Below are 21,756 nucleotides of genomic sequence, written 5' to 3'. Positions count from 1 at the left end.
TGAAGCATGCTGTCTGATGTCAGACACCTCCACATACCTTTTGCATATATAACCTCCATATGACCCCTGTGGTGCATGTGATACCTGTGTTGTGGCAATCCCACTAGTCATGAGTTGTATTCCTGGCCCTGTGAAGTGAGTCAATGTGTGTGCGTCCCTGTGATGGTGTGGCTGTGTTAATGCTGACACCTGTTCATGTGGACAGTCATGTGTACTGCACCTACCACATAGCTACCATATCCCTATTGCAGATGTCACTCACCATCACATATACGTTCTGAGGGGCTCCCCAACATGTAACCTATGTGGTGAATTCACTGACTGTGTGGACATGTGATAGTACTACATAGTCGTCAGGGGTTTGATACCCTGTACTGGTAAATGTGTAACACAAACATGCTTAAGTTTTACTCTCCAACCCCTCCTTTTCTGTGCCTCTGTCTGCCTCTCTCACTCCCTCTCTGGTGGATATGGGGACTTACACCTGCATTGCATAGGCAGCAGCATATGTATTTTAAGTGATGCTCAGGATCAGCTGATGGCCTCTGCATGAATTGCAGCCCTCCTCTAGTTGATTGCATGTGGAACAGCTGTGGTAACATCCCCATAGCCAATTGCATGGAAACACACACCAATATCTAGTAACATCATGTTGGTGTTGGGCCTTTCATTCACTGTGAGCAGGAACTCGATGTGTTTTTTGGCAAACAGTATATCAGATGGATTGGGGATTTACCTCTAACAACATACACTGTGGAAACAGGCCAACACACAGGTGGGTGATGTGCCTGACCTGACTAAAGACTGTAAGTGCTGCTATACTGCATTTGGAGTAATGTTGGTTTAACAGGGTGTGTGTGGATATGGCTGTCCTACATGTTTTCATACCTGCCGTGTCAGTGCTATGTTTATGAGGGAACATCCATCTGTAGGGTTATCTGCAGACTGGCCAGTGTGTGGTGCCTTTTGTTTCAGGTGTTACCCACAGAGCACCTATCTGTGAACTGCAGAAGGTAGTGTGACGACTGCAGTCTGTAGATGGTGACAGCCATGAGAGTTACTAACTTCATATCCCTCATAGGACATATGTTGCAACAAACCCAGTTACAACAGTAAATGTATGAGGTTATCACAGCAACATGTCAATATTGGCCCTGTGTATGTGCCTCCAGCCACAACCCTGTCAACTTTTGTACATATGTCATGCAGTAAGGGGTGCATATGTGCTGTATACCATAATTAGTGACATCACATCTAATAACAAGCTAGTGAGATATCAGACTGCTACACATGTTATGTATAGTAGGAGTTATATTTGATGACATAACCTGGAAATTCTGTGGTTGTGTGTACAGTACTGTGGTCTGTGTACTTATGGTGATTGTCGGCATTGTGTGTATTGTTAATATGTACCTTGGCTTGTGTACAGACTGTTGCAGATGTCATTGTTCTTGGTCCTGTTCTATCTGATGTTACATGCTTCTCCACTGTATGTTACCCTATCGGCTGACATGTCTGTAGGGCCATACACACACATGTCCCATACCACAGACAGGAATCGGAGCACACTGTGTAGCAGCCTAGTATATTTAGGGTTAGTGTGTGAGTGGCACATATAAGATGGGTGTTGAACAGATAGTCCATATGCTGTAATAATATGCTAGCATACCATATGTTGTGGCTGTGTTCACATTGGTCGTGATTGTGCACTTTCACACAGGTGTATGTTACTCTGTGCTGTGGCATGCCTGTAGAGCCTGCTATATATGCAGGTACATGTGCATTCCTCATAGGAAATGTAGGCCAGTGTTTGAGCCCGTCTGCCTCTAGCCTGCACAGTGCTTTGTTATATGCCTAGCTGCTTAGTGTACTTACCCACTGAGATGTAATGTCCAGGTACTTGCCAGATGTACTGCCGCTGGGCCAATATAACAGTCATGTATGTCAGATAGAGCAGTGGGATGCTCTACAGATGTATGTCAATATCTAGTGGGTAGTGTGTGGCCATGGCACTTCTGTACCAGCGGTTAGTATGTGGCAGGTCAGGCAGGGATGTATGAATGCATAACCTATGGGGGCACATGTATACCAGTAGTTTTGTGTTATACCCGTCTACATGGCTGTTAACATCCACATTGTCAGGATTGGTCCATATGTCTTGCACTAAGGGGTTATGTGTATACCTCTGAACTGTCCAGAGTGTGTCAGGCTTTCCACATATATTGCCCATTATCCCTGCTGTAGTCCACAGGAGCATTATGTGCTAGCATTGGTACTGTACTATGATGGCGCACATGTTAAAAGCAGATGTGACCTCCCAGACACACCATGTCTGTGAAGACACTCCCTATTACAGTATAAATAGTCTACAAATCTAATTGCTATTCATACCTGACATCCCTTTGCACTACAAGGTTGGGACTATAGGGTCTGAGGTAGGGCTACAATCCATGTTCAGGACATATGGTGAGGATATATGTGCATATGATTATCCAGATATCTATATAGACATACACATATACATATCAACATACATTGATGGATATGTCTATGCAAATAGCTATACAAATAAACACCCAGACATATACATATACTGAGCAATATATGCCTACACATATACAAATAGAGATACATATGCACATATACGTATGGATATCTACATATATATTGACAGTAGTAGGTATATCAGACTAGATATGTATGCATATATAGTTATTGATATCTACATATATACCAACATAACTAGGCATATCTGTACACATAGGATGTGCATACATATATAGCTATATATACCTATATGTGTGTATACATATATATATATATATATATATATATATATATATATATATATATATATATATATACGTATATCTATATATACATATGTCAATATATACATATATGTATATGGGAGAGCTACAGAATCCTGAAAGCTCAAAGTCCTGAAGAACATCAGAGGTGAGCTGCCTTAAGGTATATGGATGTACATTACCAAACAATCCACCTTGGTTAAATGCAGGCCTACTGCCACCTTCAATACAGACTGTTCTGTTTGTCAGTGTGCTTGGGATGGTGTCAGTTGTGCCTTATTATGTAACAGTTACATCCCATTGTGTCAACTGAGGTCTTTACCCCCTAGGGATTGTCTACAGCATGTAGACAGAGGCTGATGAACTATACATCTACATTACTTACTGTTGATTGTTTGGTGGCCCAGTCTGTCTTTACTGTTGTACTACTTGATGGCCTTGGCCTGGACAGCAACATTTGTTAACTTTTCCAGACCACTGTATTAGTATAACTGTTTCACAGTTGCATTACACAGTTAATGTGGATGTCCGTGCCTAAACAGCTATACCACATGGCATATACAACTGTAATAGTACACAAATAAAGCTTTACCATTTATGCAAACCTGTGTGTGGTGTTATATCCTTTGATTTCTCTGTGGGTATATGTTGCAGGCAATAATTGTCATTTGCATGGATGCCTCATACAGTTTCCAGTTGATAAAGTGGTAACTGTAGGAATAGTGGCTGTTCCATATTGTGTGCACCAACTACATATGTATCTTACTATACATATCTCTGCATGTGTATATGTAGTTACATATATATCTATATATGTGTGTGTGTGTGTGTATATATATATATATATATATATATATATATATATATATATATATATATATATATGTATATCTGTATCTGCATATATGTGTCTGTGTATATGTATCCTATGGATGCCCATGTCATGTCAGGTCCTGGTTATGGGATCTTCAACACTTGGCAGTGTATTGCAGGGCAGACGTGTTTGGCTGGGGGGGTATACCTATTCGTACAAGATGTATATTGTTTGGGGCCTCTCAATCCCATTAACGGTGCATGTGGACATATATGTTTTTGTTATTTACTCATTGTTATCTACAGATGTATGTCCATATATACCTACACAGATATATGTATATCTGCTTACATATATATATAACTTGCTATATATATTTAGACATATAGATGTAGACATATATATCTATAAATGTAGGCGTTTGTATGTATGTATGTTATATATATATATATATATATATATATATATATATATATATATATATATATATATATATCTACATAAATAGGATATGTTTTATCTATTTAGATATTAATATATATGCACAGACACATACACCTACACGTTGAAATATGTTTCCTGCACTGCTGAATGACTGGGCTGGATGATATGTTTGTGAAAACATGAGGATTCTGCGTGTCTGACATGGCATAGTGGAAAATCACTTTTGCTATGGTGCGCAGGGTCCTGGGTTTGAACCTTGCAAAGGCTGCTTATTTTGTTGCTGGGCAGAACAAGGGCCGTTGGATATAGAGTGATTAAGGTACTTTTGAGCAGTTGTAAGCAGGTTTGCATGGATGTAAGCACTGCTAACTTCTGGTTACAGTTTCTTATAATCAGTTAGCTTCTAAATTGCTTAACCAGTGTAGGATTGCTTACCACCATGCAAACAGGCTGAACCCCACTTACTACTGCTTAAAAGTGCTTGCTCCCGCTTAACCCTGTGCTAATTTCTTTAAAAGAAAAGAAAAAAAGGTTGATAGGAAAGTGGTGAAAAAGGGGCACAAAGAGGGTAAGACAGTAGGGGAAATAGCTAGGTATGTGCAGGAAGGTTCTGGGGAAGGTCCATAGCTGCCCATTTCTACTACAGCAACTGCTGTGCATATACACTGAATTTGTAGGTAGATTTGGATGCTCAAACCCCTCAAAGAGAGGGGTGAGGACAACAGTAATAAGTTGTGATGCCAATTAGAACAGATTATATGTGTCCAATGGACATGTGTGCGAAATGAACAGCTATGTATGGGACGAGATTTTTTGATGGGAGCAGATTGCCCTTTTTTTTTTTCAGGTGAGAGTGGGATGTTGGGGTGGGGTAGAAGGTGTATTTGGGGAAGTGGGTTGAGTAGATTAACAGACAAGACAAACAAGACGCATACAGGGGCAGTATATATCACATGTGGGGGGTAAATACCTTGATGGGGAGGGGTGTTGGGAAATTGAAAGCCCATGAGTCCCCTAGTGGAAACAGTGGGACTGAGGTCCCCACCCATGGGCAATCACCACTACACCTTCACAGCCCCGATGATGGCTGTGCTGGTGGCTGAGTAGCATAGCCAGTCTGACACTCTAGTTGTGACACCTAGCCCTCTAGCTGGTGTAGAAGATCACCAAGCTGCTGGTTGAGTTCTCTACACAACATGACCCTGACCTGGTGATGGGTGACAGGTTCCTGTCCGCGCCCACTCCCGGGGGGGTGAGCCACATCCCCTGAGGTGGTTCCACCCAAAGGTGGTGCAGGACTAATGGACAGAGAGGTTCCGGGTTGGGCCCCAGACATGCTGGTGCCTGGTGCCACGGCCAGCGGAGGTGGGAATGGTGGGTGTGCTGGGACCAGCCTTCCCAAACGTGCTATAGTGTTTAGATTTCATCATCATATGTGGGTTAGTAAGAGTCAACACATTCCAGGATTAGGTATAACAGCATGCATAGATATTCCCATTAACCCAGACACCAGATACAGAACAGTTGCATAGCAAACAGAACATATACATATATGAGACCACAGTGGTAATAAGAACAGCAAGCAAGTACATTGATGGCACCATGACACCAATGTTGGAATATTTCATTATAGAACATGCAGGGGAGCAATTAATATATTTATCAAACAATTGGACATTATCAGAACATAAGTGTCATTACATACCAGTTGGGATGGGTATGTTGATTATTGTTGGAGATATGGTGGGTGGGAGATGTCAATTAACTAGTATATTCCTGTAGTCCATTTTACTCTCGTAGTCAGTGCTGTTATCTCTACCTTACAAGTCTTACTACACTACCCTATAGCCTTAGTTTGGACAGTGATATGGCTGTTGTCATCGTTATACATGAACTGGTTTTACCTGCAGTATACACCTATTACCTGGTATACCAGTGGATGGAATGTTTTTTTAACAATAACTAACTGTTTCTACACATACTCCCAGATTCCAGATTGATGTTGTGCACATAGCTATCCAACTCTTTCTGTACAGACTCTGGTCATGTGTTGACCACATGCAGGTGTGCTGGGACATATCTAGAATATTTCCCTCTTCAACCTTTAGTGACCTGATACACACATGTACATGCTTTCCTACACAGTTATATTATGTAGCACAGTGTGGGTGACAGTGATCAGTGATACATTATTATTCAGAGCAACTGCAACACTCACAATTCCCTACAATACCAGGGTGAGCAGTACCAGTACAGGTTATTATGGTCTTTATTTCTCAGCACAGCGTCCTTATCCGACGTACCTGTGGGAGCAATATTTGTTAGCACTATCTGACGCCTGATGCCACACAAACTTCCAGATTACACATTAGTATTATGCACATACATCTCACTCCGTTACTGTACACACTCTAGTCACAGCTTGACAACATGGGGTTGTAGATAGGACATACCTGGGTTGTTACTCTCCTAACAGTTCTGGGGGTTGCTACAGTGACAGGTTTGTTCTCATAGATGTTTGACAATTACTTGTATTCCCTGTTTTCTGGCTAAACAACTGGGATCATCCCACAGACTTACCGGGGGGACAGGCAGCAGATATGGGCCCATATACTGGACATTCTGGCCTAATCTGTACAGTTGTGAGGTATGATTCTGTATGCAGTCTACTTCTACTCCCAGGATTCAGACCATGGCTGTCTGCTACAACTTATACACACTGTCCATCACACTTGTATCTGCTATATAGATATTGCTGTATATCTCCTATCTGCTTTCTGTCTTATTAATCCCCTGTGCTTTTGCATTCTGACCTTGTATTACAACATTCTTATACAGATTTCCTAGATAGTTATATGTTGTAGGACAGTGTGGGTGACAGTAATGTGTAATACCTCATTATTCAGAGCAACTGCATCAGTGGCACTGCCATACAATACCAATGTAAACAGTACCAGTACTGGGTATCATTCTTGTATTTCTGAGTACAGTGTTGGTATCTGATAGACCTGTGGGAGAAATGTTTATTAGCACTACCTGAATGTTCCCACACACAGTACCAGATTCCACACTGCTATTATACACATACATCTCACTCTGTTACTGTACGCATTCTGACCACAGCTTGACAAGTCGGGGTGTAGATGGGAAATATGTGGCTTCTTTGTCTCATAAGGTATTGGGGAGTTGCTAGTGTGCCAGATTTGTTCTCATAGATTTGTGTCAATCAGTTGGATTTCCTGCTTGCTGCCTATGCATCTGGGATCATCCCACTGATTCCCCAGGGGGACAGGTTGATAGGCAACAGATATGGGCCACTTTACTGGACATTCTGGATAGTTGTGGGGTATGATTCTGTATGCAGAGTACTACCACTGGCAGGATTCGAACCATGGCTGTGTGTGCTAAAAAAGCAACAGTTCACATCTCAGTCCCATGTGCTATTCGGGTTTTGTTGTCTGCATGTTCCCTGTTTCCTGTCTATGTGTCTCTCTGTTGTACTAAATGGCCTCTGGGGATTACACCTGTCATATACAGGCCTTCCTACACATTCAATTTATGGTGCAGGGTGTGGATAGCAGTGCTTAATACAATAGTACTATTACATGATTGCGAATCTGCGTCACCATATGATACCAGAGTATACACATGCAGTCCAGCAGTTAGACCTTTATTGTCAGGCTATTACACTTTTATTGACATATAAACAATATGAGACTCTTCCTGCCATATTCTCCAGTGTATGCAGTACTTGCCTTGAACAATACAGGTTTTATACAGGCAATTAATTTACTACTACTTTTAGTTTTATTTCCTATGACAGTAAATGCATGAGTATTACTGACCTGCCTCATGTTGCACCCTCGCCAGGTGACTGACGTGGGCCTCATGGTTCGCGGTCCGCTCCATTATAGCCGTGGGGGACATAAGAGGAATATTTAGCCATACCTATCCATGATATACCTGAGCTGGCAATTATTACACACATAGTGGGGTGATACTTACACACAACTGGAACATCCCCTGCCGCTCTAGCCTCTTGGATCCACTCCTCGAAGAGGTCCCCCTTATGCCGCTTCAGGTCAGTATAGTGATGCCTGACCTGCTCACCAGTTTGGGGTATGCCAGTGGCACTGGTGAGGTCATGGGTGAGATGGTCCCAGGCCTTCACCTCATATGGGAGCCCTGGTACTGGCTCTGCAGCAGTCTCTGATCATGGTCTTTGACAAGAAGTCCTGCCATGGCTTTGGACTCCTGGATGTACCAGTGCTGCACCTGAAAGCGCACACCTTCTCCCCTTACTGCCATTGTGCTTGCAAGGGGAAGCTACAACCAGTTATGAGATGTATTCCTACCTCTTGGATTTAAGTAGGGTCGATGTCCCGCACTTTTCCGTGATTGGCCAGTTTTGAAAAGGCTAGGCTATGGGCAAGCCTGCTTACCTAGGGTTGGCATTGTTTAAAAGGGGTATAAAACTGGCCACATTGAGTTAGCTGGCCTACACATTGCTTTCACCTCCTAAGCTGGCCTGTGCAATGCTTAGCGTTGCTTACATTAGACATTGCATTATAATTCCTTTTTGGCATTGAGTTATTATTCATTACACCTTATATGTATGCCTGGGTATCCATGATTCATCTGTACGTACACTGTATGGGGTCCTTGTGATTTATTGGGGACTTCAACACTCTATTACAATTACACCTGACTTCTGGTCTTACTGCTGTACTCCAGTTCATGTATTTATGTTATGTAGTTGGTTAAGGGCACATATGTCTGTATACTGATTCCTTTCACAGGTTCAGTTAGGTTTTACTATGGTGAAGACTTCTTTGCTGATACGTCATTTTTCTGTTCTTCTGTACTGGCTTGGTGGTTAACTACTGTGACTATGGAGTGTAGTGTTCTGGGTTTGAGACCTGCGTGGCTGTTTATTTTTGTTGCTGGGCAGAACAAGGGCTGTTGGATACAGAGTGATTAAGGCACTTTGGAGCAGTTGTAAGCAGGTTTGCACAGGTTGACACGAGGGTAAGCAATAATGCTAACCTCCGGTTACATATGCTTACAGAGAGTTAGCCTGAAAATTGCTTAACCTATGTGCGCATTGCTTACCCCCATGCAAACGGGGTTAAACTTGCTTACTAGTGCTTAAATATGCTTACTACTGCTTATTGGTGCTTAAAGCTGCTTACTAGTGCTTTATTCATTATGACACTGACACCTCACATATGCATTTACTGCAGTACTCCAGTTCATAAATATATGTTATTTAGGGGGTTATGCAACATAAATATTAGTCATAATGTGCTTTGCCATGGAAAATGGAACAAGTTGCAGTGGGACTCGAACTGGCAATGCCTGCTTATAAGGAAAATGCTCTGCCCACTGCACTATTGCTATGTTGCTTCATTTGCATATATCTTCCTTGTTATCCTCTTCAGCCATTTAAGCTGCATTAACCGTAGCTAAGTGATGGGCACACCCCCACACATACAGTTAGCTTTAATTGGATTTTAAAATAAAAAAATAAAGGGTTTGTTCATTTTATTGGTGATTACTTGCTGTTGTACACGAGGGGAAATGTTGGTGGGGATATGCGGACACCTATGAGCAGTCTCACTCATTTCTTACAGCTTTCTGCTGTTCTTCATTGTGGGGGGAATATATATTCTGAGAGTTCTGCTCTCAGACATGCCCCCTGCACTCTCACATGCTCCATGTAAGATTAGGAGCTCAGGCAGCGCACCTCATTTCTATGCATGGCACACTGCTGTCCTGCTCCTAAACTGCCACCTCCGTGCAGGACTAAGCTAGTCCTGCACGGAGGAATAGTAAATCTGGGGAATGATCTTTGAGACACTATGCACCAGTTTCCTTTATATCTACTTGGTGCTTTTGAAATAAACCCAGGCTGATCTAATAATGGCATTTACAGTGGAAAACAGTTGCACCAGTGAAGGTTTATTTTAATAAAGCACATTTACAGAAACTTAGCTTCATTATTTTTCACCTGTGATTTTTTTTTCATCACGTATACTTACTGGTGTGCAACAAAAGTTGTCAAATGCAAACTGAGATAAAATAGGAATATATATTTTCCTCACACATTTATACATATAATATTTTATGTTCTATTAAATATGTTAATTTTTTTCAATTGGTCAGCTAATGATCAGTTTACTTAGAAACAATTACTATTTTTTTGTTATTAATTCAATTTTAATTATTCAAATACATCCTACATTTTCTTAACTCTACTCTTAGATACACAATGGGATGACTAGCTTTAAAAAAATATATCATAACATATTTTTGATAACATTCTAAGAAGTGAATTGGTGGGTTTCAGGACTGACTAGAAATGTGCATGACTTGAATACAGCAATTGATAGACTTTGTAAAGATTATGTTGTCAAGGGTTATAAATTATAGAAGGTAAATGCAAGAAGAAAAGGTGCTTAATCAGAGGTATGGTCTATGTAGGCCATATTTGGACCTAAAAATATATCATTCAGGGGTGAAAAATATGCCACACAAATTTAGTCAAAAATAGCCTCATTGTAGTTTCTACCATCAGAGCGCCCAAGTAAGCCTGCTGTACCACACCTTTGCATTTCACCTAAAAAAGGCCTGACACCAGGTTCATAGGTGAATACTAATTTAAATGCCACAATGAGATATTTTAAGCTTAGCCAATAATGAGGTGTAAGAACCAGACCTTGTGTCTATGAGGAGAACACCTTCACCGTTATGCCAAAGCTCATGTTGACCCTTTCACAGTTAGTCTGCCAGCAGCTTGGTAGATATGGGCATCCTGAGACAATGTAGGAATTGTGCCATGTTCACTGATAACCAACTATTCATTAGAGAAACAGGCACAGTATGTGAGAGATGTAATTACACAATGTTACTGGAGGCAAGACTCTCACACAAAAGCACACAAAATAACAGTAATATATGCATTGCACACACAACATATAGTACTGACCCAACACATAGGAAAACACATGCTGAGACACATAAAAACAAGCTTCTTAAATTTGAGTGAACTTCAGGACATTGATCCTACAAAAAGAATCCTCAGCAACCCCAAAAGCACTCCACAAAAAACAACGTCCAACAAACATGTAGCGTCACATCTGTTGGATCCTCTACTACAAAGCCCATAAGGCAAGCCAACACAATACCTAATATCTTAATTATAGGAGTCTCCAATGTGAGACATACAGATGCCCTACTTACCAGGCTGAAAAAGGAAAAAATCACCAACAGTTGGCTATTAGAGGCCAGGGCCATCAAATTACACATGCATTCTAGCATTAGACAGCAAATATAAGTATGACTCAGCCACAGTCCATGTGGGTGTAAATGACCTGAGATGTACATCCCTGGACTATATGATGACAGTCATTATGGAGCTCTTGGACTATGTGTCTCAGGCTGGTATGTGCCTAGCATTGAGCAGCATGCTATCTTCACCAAGGGTGATGCCACAATATGAACAAAATATGATTGAGTTCAATAACTGAATTACTTTCTGGTATCATTCCAAGAGGGTACAATATTTGTAAGTATGGGAATATATGGTCAACAGACCATATTGCTTTGCCAAGGATGGTCTGCACCTGTACCCTCTAGGCTTTTGCGCATTTGCTGAAACATTGTCCTCCCCCATAGTGCCATTTTTAGGCAATGCCAAGCTGACAAACCTTCCAACATAGCAAAACCAACCCAATGGACTCTAAATGTGTTACAACTCGATACTAGAGGCTAAATTAGAAACTCCGCCCCCCCCCCTGGAAAATGTGGACATCTCTTCAATTACTAAGAAATGTTTTAAATCCCCAGACAACACTCTAGTAGTGCAAAGCTACAATGTCTTCCACAGATTCAGGCCAGCTATTTCATAGGCAGAGACCAATGGTAGAGGTGTCTCAATCTATATCAATAACAAACTCACCTCCACTCTAGTCAAACAGAATGATGCTCTTTAGCTTCTCCATATCCAGATGTCCACAGGCAAAGTCCCATATCATACCCTGCAAGCTATAGGTCACCATCTATGACCCAAGAAATACATGACTCTTACTTGGCCTTAGTGCATAGCCTTACCATTCAACCCAATACCATATTCATGGGTGACTTCAATTACCCCACTACAAACTGGGATACTCAACATGACCCCATACATATAGGCCCAGATATTTTTTGACTTAAACACAAACTCCTTGGATCAGATAGTTCATATATCCACTAGGGATGCAAACATGCTTGACTTGGTACTAACAAACAAGGAAGATTGCTGTACTCCCCAGTGTAGTGCTCTCTCTTTTAAGGTCAGACAACAAAGCTGTCTCATCCATAATAAAAATCGATTAGGTGACCCCAGCTAACCATGTAACATTTAGGAGCTATTCTATGGCAAGCTTCCTAGCACTAGCAGAAAACATGTCAAAATTTCAAGCTCAGACGAAGTAAAACACACCTCGGAGTGCTAAAGGCAGCTTTTACCCATATAAACTACTGTGTGTAAACAAAGTAAAGCTATGCCACCACTGTGAAGGTTAAAAGCTAGTTTAATAAACTCAAACAATAAAATCTATAAAAACTGTAAAAACTCAAAGTGAAAATAAATACAAGCGGATAAGCGCTTTCAGAAGTTAACTTCTTCATATCCTGTTTTGTTAGCAGAGCTTCCTGGTTTTAAAAGGTATGATCTGCCATTCTCACAGTCATCTCAGAAGTTTCTGCCCCTTGAGCAAAGGCTTTAAAGGAACCATCCCATTCTAGCCAGGCAACTTGTCTGCCTGTAAGTAAGCAATCCATCCAGTCTCAATAATTTCTGTTCTGTTGAATAGATCTCCTCCTTGCAAACTTTCTTCAATTATTTCCAAAGCTATGAAAGAAAACTTGTGATCAGGGTATTCGGCAATATGTTGAGACAAAGCAGTAGTTCTGTTGTGTAATCTAATGTCACTCAAGTGATGCAGAATTCATTCCTTAAAGGATCTGTTCATGTTGCCAACATAAAATCCATTATGCAGACATCAGGTGGCAACACATATAACATTTGTAGTGTTACAATATACATACACTCTGAGCCTGTATGTTTTCAAGGTAATTGGATGCTTGAATAAATTGCTGGAATTTACAGACCCACAAGCTCTGCATTTTCCACAGGGAAATGTACCACATCTTGAAGTAATTGATCTAACTCCAGATCTATGTTTGTCCTGATATAATAACCCCTTTAAGTTCTTTTTATTCTTGTAGCAGAATCTAGGCATCTCGCCAGCTATAGGTCTAATGTTATTATCAGCTATCAGAATCTTTCAATTCCTCCTGATAAACTCACATATCTGTTGAACATCATTACTGAATGTAAGCAAGCATCTCAGCACCCCAGTTTTACTTTTTTCTCTGGGGTTCATTTTATCTTCCTTATGTGTCTTTTCATCCAGAAAGTAGGACTGATCTTTTGTATGTCTTAGATACTTGTTATCCAGGACTCCTTTCTGGATATCCCTCTTTTTATAACCACATTTGTGGAAACATTGTATCAAGCAGTCCATCTCTTTCTTGTATGTGTCCTCATTGGTACAAAGTTTGGATGTTCTCAGAAGCTGGCCTTTAATGACATGTGGATAAACATGTCTAGGGTGTATGCTAGTCCTATGTAATAAATGATTTTCCAGCAATCTTTCCTATGTCTTTGTGTATTGAGATTGCCATCTATTCCATACTATAGTGTAACATCTAGAAAATCCATCTTCTCTCCAGAACTACAAACTTCAAATTCAAAGAAGGACATAGTATTGCCAAGATAGTCAATAAAATCAGAAAGTTGTATTTCATTTCCTGTCCATAGGAAGATTATATCATCCACAAATCTTCTGTAGTAGGCTATATATGTCTTTCATGTATTTAGATTTCTAAGGACATGGCTCGTCTCCCACTGAACCATAACAATGTTGGAGTAACTGATATCATATGAAGTGGTCATCACTACCTCCCATGTCTGCCAAAATGTTCATTCCCATAAATGAAAATGTCATTCTCTAGAATAATATCCAGTAACATACAAATATGTGAAATGGCAGTAATATGAAAGTTATTACCTTGCTCTAGAAACTGCCGTACGGTCTCATACCAAAGTCATTAGGAATGACTGTAAAAAGACTTTTCACATCCATTGTTATAATTGTGTGATTAGTTTTGTCATTCAAAGACCAAAAAAAATGAAATAACTTCTGTAAAAATTGGGGAGGGGGGTGCCCTTCAATACAGTTGTGGCTCCAGGGAGGGCTGACTTTAACTTCTGTTCTACAGAAATAGATGCTGGCTGTGTTATCCATCCTCTTCCAGAAACTATATGTCACATTAGTGGATTACATCTGTCTTTCTGGATTTTCAGCAAGCCATTAGTAATCAGGGTCAGTGGATGTGTTACCATCACATCATCATATAAATACTTTGTTAATACTCTAGTCATTAACAGATCATAGAGAATATCATTCACTTTATTGGTCAACTTGTTCACCTTCCATTTAGAGATTTTCATATATGTCTTGTTATCACTCAGCAGATGCAGCATTTTATTGTTGTAATCATTCCGGTTTAGAACAACAATAGCTCTCCCTTAATCAGCTGGTTTTATCACAATATTATAATTATGTGATAGTTCTTGTAAAGCAATCTTTTCATCAATATTCAGATTATAAAAGTAATTGTTACTCCTGCTGTTTCAAAGCTGAGATACTTCCATCTCACAGACTCTGGTGAACATCTCTACTGCTGGGTGGGGCAGGGGGACAAATGTGCTCGGATTTTTCAGAATGTTAGCCAAGTCATTGCTATCATTGTTTTTGCCAAACATATTTTTAAGTAGCACATTCCTGCCAAAGTACTTAATGTCCATTACAAACTCATTAGGTCTAGAGGGAAGTGCAGGAATAAAAGAGAGACCATTATTTAGTACAGACATTTGAGCTCCATTCAGTGTATATAGTGAAATATTAACTGCAAGAGATTCTGTTTCATCTATTTCCCTCTGCTGTCAGGTGGAAATCTTTCTTTTTTTCCTGCCTCTGCTGACATAATGATTCTTCTTGGATGGTTAGTAATGTTTCAGCAGTGCAGGCAGCCCCAGAAAAAAATGGAACATTTAATGCAGAGTCATTAGATCTAGCCCCTGCAATGACATCCCTTTTATTATTGCTCCTAATTTTATCAGCTTTCTTTTTTGTGGTATTAGGTTCGAGGCATCAATGAGATCTCTTTGGCTCTCTTAAAGAGGGGGATTTGGAAGCCAGTGACATAGAGCTGGCAACTGCTACCTCTTCTTCATCTCTACAATTGTTTATCAGAGAAATTCTGCTGTTTATAGCAGGTATAGTTGGATGTCCATCTACTTATTGTTTAACTGTTTTATTTTTAAAGTTGTCACTACCTACCTGTTGATTAGGCCAGTCAAAAATACTGACATTTTTGAAGTCCATAAAGTGCCTCACTAGCTTCTTACTTTTTTTGGTCTTGAGCTTACTGTCATATATTGTCAAATTTTGTTGCAATTTCAGTTACAAAAAGTGTCAGACAAGGATATCTGATGAAGTCCCTTGAGAACGAAAGTGGAAAATAAAGTGTGGTTATGCTATTTATTGGAGTTCATTTCTTCCAATTTACCTAATAGTGTTTGTGGTGTTTTTTTTTTATTTTTTTTATTTCTAGCATCAGAATTACTCAATCTAGCGATTTAAACTTTGCTTGTAACATAAATAGAGCATGTTGGAGGGATATTTACATTTCTCAGAGAATTAATCTGCTCTAGAACAGGCTTGTCATCTACGCAAACCTGAGATCTTCCCTAATCCTATTCAAAATAAACTTGGACTAGTGGATGGGAAACTGGAAATATACCCCGAGTCTAACGCCTATGTTTCTAATTGACATAAGTAGCTTGTAAACCTTCCTTTATGTTACATATACCCCACAAGATAAGTTCTAAGGAACAAAAATGTGTGGGTTACAATTGAGATACTTAAGTCTGCAGTGGTCAATAGCCAAATATACACCTTTGAACCTAAAAGGGTTCCACTTACTTACAACAGAGACACCAGTATTATATCCGATAGGGTTAAGAAAAATGAGAATGTGTTATCAGGAAATAGTGATATTTGTGGGATAGTAGGTAACAAACACACCAAAGTTTTGTTTTAGAAATAGATAGCTTAAAAAGGCACCTATCTTACAAAGTTAATGCCATGACCAATATGTCCAACTGGAAAAGCACATTTATGTGTAATGACTGTATGACTTTTAAATACATACATGTAAGCAATGTTTATACACAACTAATGAATGGTAAAAATATATATATATATTTTTAGAGGCTATGTTGATTGCAGAACTAAACATTTAATGTATATAGCAACCTGTCAAAAATGCTTAGTGTTTTATGTTGCTAAGACCAAACATAGCTTTAAGGAATGCATGCTAGAGCACATTAATGACATTATCAAGAATAAAAATAATGTGCTAGCCATAACATTTTGGTCACTGCTAGGAATTATGAATTTTAAGTTTTCAGTTTTAGAATTAATTAATATGGGTGTGAGAGGTGGAAATCATATGAACCATACAAAAGAAGTAGACTTCAGCTGGATTCTAAAATTAGAGACATATAAAGTACCAAGTTTGAATGATTATGTGCCACTGAAAACTATTTTAAAAGAAAGGGGTTTAAAAGACTAAGTTATAAGTAAATTTCACTTTGAATGTAATATGCATATCTGTTATGGAGGTACAGAGATAAAAAGGCATACTGATGTTACATGTACTTTACAATGGGATGGGCTGATTATTAACCTGTCAAGCTATATATTCCTAATAGTTTAACATGAGATACATGTACTCAGTTATACTGCAATGTGCTCATGAAATACAAAATACTAATCGGTATAATGTCATATCAGCTAGCACTTATCATACACTGAAACATAACCACATCATGCAGGACACATGACTGAAAGTTATGCAGTTATCTCAATAGCTCTGTATGAGCAGGCTCATCCTTATGAACAGTGGAAATAATGCTGCAAGGCACCTGGCAGCATGGTACCTGCACCATTTCTTGAATTACCTACAATGTTCTGGGAATAAACCTTATGCTCTATATAATAAAAGTTGTTTCAAAAGCAGTGCATAAAACAATAAAACAATAGTGAATGATGCACAACCTCAGCAAGACTTTAAGGGGATAGTTGGTACATACGTTGATAAGGCTGAACCTGTAAATGTGCAGCTATTGTCATGAAAAGAACATATATTTCATATGCTGGTATGATGAGGGTCTAGCCTACTCAACATTCAGATAGAATGCTATGCACATTCACCTGATGATCTCCCTCATGGAAAAATAATTCTTGAGTACTTTGGCCATAAATGAAGGACTAGATCATCATACCAAACCCCAGATTGTAGTGTCTTACAAAAGTATTCAGTGAACTTAAGTTGCTACAGCACAAATATATAGTCACTACCCAGATGAGCGTAAAATCAAAATCTGATTATATTTCTGATAGCAAAATATAATACAATTAAATCACACCATTAAACATGTTACTTTTGATTCATAGATCCATAGACCACTCAGTCTTATAAATCATTCTTGCCTTGTCCTTCGGCAACATCTCCTATCCCCAAGAGGGCCATACCAATTAATCCTGAATTTGCAGCTATGCATCCAGTCAATTGGTTTATGTTTAAAGGAATATAATGAGTTGTATTGCATAACATGCAGGAGGAAGCTTATTCTAGAGGTTTTGGAGGTACTGATCTATAAACCTGTCCCTCCATCATGTTTTGTTTATCTACTGGTAAAGATTTATGTCCTTGGTTCTAGCATTGTTAAAGATATTGGACTTACAAAGAAACAAGTGGTACAAGACAGTCAGGTATGAAATAGCATGGTAAGTGATACAGGGATTTCCTCTCAAAAGTCTACAAGGCAGTTAACAAAAAGATAGAGTTTCCAGCCTCTCCTGATATCTCAGGGACTTTAGGACTGTGATCATTTTGGTTAGAAACCATTAGTGTCTTTCTAATTGCTTGATGTGTGTGCAGCGATACATCACAAAGGGGGTATTATATTGAATAACTGGACAGACCGCTACTGAGTATATAGGAATGATTGCATCTTTAGACTTTGATGATATTCTTTTGGCAATTAGGTGGGCTAAATAAAAGGATTTGCTGACAATCTATGCCACTTAATGGTCAAAACAGAGGATTCAATTAACCAAGGTACCTAAGTCTCTAACTATATTTGTGTTTTGTAGAAGTTTGTTGTCTAGACAGTACATTGAGAGGAGTGGTTATCCAACAAAAGTGGTGACATTTAGTCTGACCCCATTTTAGTACAGAAAGAGTTCAGCATGGCAATCTCAGTCTGGAGAGTTTGGGTGTCTTAGGGTGACTTAACAACAAACTCCAGTTTGCATTTATCTGCAAGCTTTGATGGTCTATATCATAAGCTTGAAATCTTAAAAGAGTGAATGCTCTTTTACTGAGCTGTAAACATCAAAACCACTAAATAGCAAAAACACGAAACAATTTTTTTCCCAGGGGAAAAAAAAAATCACTGGGACTTTGTCATTTCCTCCACTGTGGTGTGACCTCGGAGTTGGTACATTTAAATAGGGGGGTGTGGGGGCTTTATTTTGTGTTTGCATTTGTTTTTGTTTTGTTTGTTTTTTTGTTTTTTTGCGAAGCAGCGATTTTTTTCCCTGCGAAAAATAATTGCTGTTCCGTGTTTTCGCTATTTAGTGGTTTTGATAATTACAGTTTGATAAAAGAGCTTCTGAACTTATAATATAGACCCAGCTTTGATAGTGAGAGATCTTGGCTCTCTGGAGATTTGTGAAGTTAATAGCACCAAAGGGTCAGTCCCCACACAGAGCCCTGAGTAACACTGCCAGTCAGTTTCATACATGTGGACGAGGCACCTGGAACATGCACTGTGTGTGTTTTTTTTCTTTCAGACAGTTTGCTATTTATCTTGCCACATATTTGTCAATGTTTAAAACATTTAGCTTTTGTATGATGGCAAAATTACATTGAAATTTTAGATTCCAGTTTTTTATTTTTCTTGAGGCATAGCAACAGCTGTAACCATTTTCTTAAAAACTTTGTTCTACCCATGCAATATCTGTGCAATCTTTCAGCATCTGCAAAATACAAAATTCTCATGTATCGCAATCATTTAGAAAACACAGGTAGGATGACTCACTGGCTACTTTAGGCATGAAAAACAGATTAGTTTTGAAGGAAATTATATCCTACTGAAAATAAAGTATGGTTAACACTTAATTCTTTCAGTTCAGAAAACATTTTAAGTGAAATAATATCTATTAGAAAGTGTTTCATTCAGCACAGGAATTTCAAATCTTCAGTTATCATACATCTCAAAATGTTGAAGATTATACTTTGCCATGCAAAGTTAAGTCCCATGGAGGACAACATTCCTTGTCTACAGCCAAGGAATAGAAGAAACCTTTCTGAAAGTTAGAGATTGTAGTAATAAACATTGTTATGAAAGAAGAATTGAGGTCTGTATCAAAGATTTCAAAGAAAGACTCAGACTCTCCATGGACTGGAGCTGTGAAGGGGCACAAACCTTTAGACATAACTCATTCTGGTCTGTACCCGGAACTGGACAGTCTTGATCAGTTCTAGAAAACAAATATAAATGACTGAATAAATAAAAATATATATAAATGTAAGTCCATATGATCTTTTCTGAGTTTCTATTGTAAGTCATATGTGCACTGCTCTGTACTACTTTGACTGGTGACTGCTAAAGATAGATATACGGACAACTGCAAACACTGCAATTTAAAAAAAAAAGAGTCAAATCCCATTTATTAAATGCAAAGCTATGCTTATGCACCAATCCTGGATAACGAATAGTTGTGTAAAATCTTACCATTACATGAATAGACGGACATCTTATGAGCTCCTTCCTGCAACCCCCCCCCCCCCCCCGGCTATCTAACTCTTCTATCCTGTCTTCTTTATTCTCCTTATCTTCTCCACCCAACCTTTCCTTTACAATAATTAGTCTGACTCATTCTCTGCCCCCAAAACTTCCTGAAATGTTCGCACTTAGTAAGTGGTCTATAATCTCTTTATTATTGTCTCTCCCTGATAATATACTATTATTTACCTGTGTTATCTCTCCATAGTTATGCATGTACATAAAGTTTTGTGGAAGATAGAAATATTAGTATCTACTATTATTAGAAATGTGTATGAACCTTAGTCTATATGTGCAAAATTGATGCATTAAAAGCTCACTCTATGTATTAGTCTGTATCCATGTATTACTTCTGTGGTGTAATGTTTTGAAATTTTGTACAATTGTTCTGTTGCAAATGTGGAGCTTTTCTCCCCGGGCCTCCACTGAAAAAGGACCTGTGTTCAGTCGGACTTTCCAAGTACACAAACGTAAAATAAATAAATAAATAATGTAGAGGTGAGTTGGGTCCCTTGTCATTAGAGAAAAGGGTGAATCCATGCAGTTAGCTACAGGAAATAGAGGTCAATATAAGGTTTGATAAAATGTTGGTTTTAATGGTATAGGAAGCATCTCAAAAAAACATGCCGAGATGTAGGCCTTTATGTTTTGTATAAATAGCAAAAATGGAAATAGAAGTCCTTGACAGATGTTTGTATTCAGTCATACAGCACATAAGGCATATTTGACATCACACAAACTCAAATACAATACATATAAAAATGCATCCTTCTCAATTTCCAGTCATTTTCTGATGTAGGGAAAACTCAATGGTTCTCACACTATTTGTATACAATCCACTCTAATAATGCAAACAGTAATAAGATTAATTTACAGCCAGTTTTAGGTTATGTATTATTATTATTATTATTATTATGTATTATTGTTTATGTACTATCATGTTCAATAGAGTACTGCATCATCAGTGAAGGTATAAATGTAATAAATACAGTAACATCTTATTCCTCAATTTACACCCATAGGTAAGTGCTAGGGGGTCTATATTATATGAATGAAAGTCCAAAATATCGAACGCTCTAAAGAATGAAAATGCCGGACCTCAAACTTGTTATTGTGGGGGGATGTGCCCCCCCACTCCTTGCTAAAGATATATATATATATATATATATATATATATATATATATATATATATATATATATATATATATATATACCAACTCCGAGATCATACCACAATGAGAAAAGGGCAAATATTCTGACCTTCATTGTACTGCAATCCACAAGAAGTACTTCGAGGTCCAGCATTTCTGCGCTTTAGAGAGTTCAATATTATGAACTTTCATTCATATAATATAGACCCGTGCTAGGTTAGCTGCCTTTGTGAATCATTTTATGCTTAGCCAATTTCTCTTTCAAAAGTGAAAATCAAAGCCTGTGTCTTGTGTTTGTGAAGTTAACACATTAACCATTATACCAACTTCAATCCCCCTTTTTTATATCTATTAGAATGAAATTAATACTAAACTTTCTCAGGCATAATATCAGAAACAGTTGTCAAAGCCAGTATCTTACTCTAAGTACCATGTATCACACTACAGAAATGTGATGTGCTTTGTTTAATGATGCTGTCTCTTAAATAAACAGCCATACATTA

The sequence above is a fragment of the Protopterus annectens genome, chromosome 2.part0, assembly GCF_019279795.1.
Source record: "Protopterus annectens isolate FY-2018-M chromosome 2.part0, PAN1.0, whole genome shotgun sequence".
Taxonomy (NCBI): domain Eukaryota; kingdom Metazoa; phylum Chordata; order Ceratodontiformes; family Protopteridae; genus Protopterus; species Protopterus annectens.
Note: the sequence above shows the minus strand (reverse complement) of the source record.